The sequence below is a fragment of the Diadema antillarum genome, unplaced genomic scaffold (assembly GCF_040938485.1).
Source record: "Diadema antillarum isolate AM-2024a unplaced genomic scaffold, OU_Dant_1.0 seq00000565_RagTag, whole genome shotgun sequence".
Taxonomy (NCBI): Eukaryota; Metazoa; Echinodermata; class Echinoidea; order Diadematoida; family Diadematidae; genus Diadema; species Diadema antillarum.
Genome location: NW_027271504.1, coordinates 1,466,044 through 1,467,233, shown reverse-complemented (window position 1 = coordinate 1,467,233; position 1,190 = coordinate 1,466,044).

Here is a 1,190-nt window from a genome sequence, read left to right as displayed (position 1 = left end):
GAAATTCTGACTTCCGGATTGAAATATTATGCACAGATGAGGAGCTGTCACTACCCTGCTAACGGGACACAGTGCAGCCCTCCTATACAAGTATCGTCACTCGATCCCTTTCAGGCTAATTACCCACAGTTCCGGGCACAGATGATTGTAAACTCACGCCAACCAGCTGCGGTTTCCGGCAATCCATTTTCGGTTTCTGTCTTCCGTTGCGTCTTCGTCATTTTGTTTGTTTGTTTGTTTGTTTGTTTTTTGCTGTCTTGTGAGTGTACAAGTTTTTGGTTGTCGTGCCTACTGTCAAAGTATGGTACAGTTGCTTATATCATACGTTGTACTGGATTATCGTGCGTGATTTAACTTTAGCCTGTGGCTAGTCTTGTCAGTATACCGGTATATTATTCTACATGTGTGTACATGTGTGTTAAAAAGAAGACAATCCGAATATGACGATATCTCCAGACCTGTAATTCAGACTGAAACTAGACGCGCAAGTTCCAATTGACATTGTTAATCATAGAAATAAGAAGTCTTGATTCTATAGGAAGAGACATTACAATGTGTTTGAAATTAAAAGTAATTTTAAAACTTTTACCCACTGGTAATGTATAATCGGGATTTTATGACTGAAGATACAACCCTGGGTTTTTAAGACATCGTTAGTATTAATGGAATAATGACAGGAGTAACCAATATTGTTGTTGTTATTACAATCGCAAATTATTAATAACATAACATGTCGTTGATGTCATAATCGAGCAAGTGCAATATGGATGTGTGTAATATATAGGGCACAATTTCGTGTCCTACGTTTTATTTATGAGTGCATGAAAATCGACAAAAGAACTAGATGATGTAGTATTGTAAACTATATGCATGTGTGTTGCTTGTACGTGTCACAAATAATTTTTGCCAAATATATGACTATAAAATGAAAACTTGTCTCAAACTTCAATACTATTGTAAATTTGCATAACGTTGGTCATAGAAGAGAGAGAGAGGGGAGGGGAGGGGAGGGGAGTGAATTCTTAGGCTGTTTGATTTTTTTTTTTTTGGCATTGTCTTTCTCCATGTGCAATGACAAATCAATACAAGTTGATACAGAGTATGCAAAAAAAGCAAAACATACAAATCAATACAGAAATTGTCCATTTCAAAACAACATTGTCCCCAATAGGGCCTACATAAAAATTCAA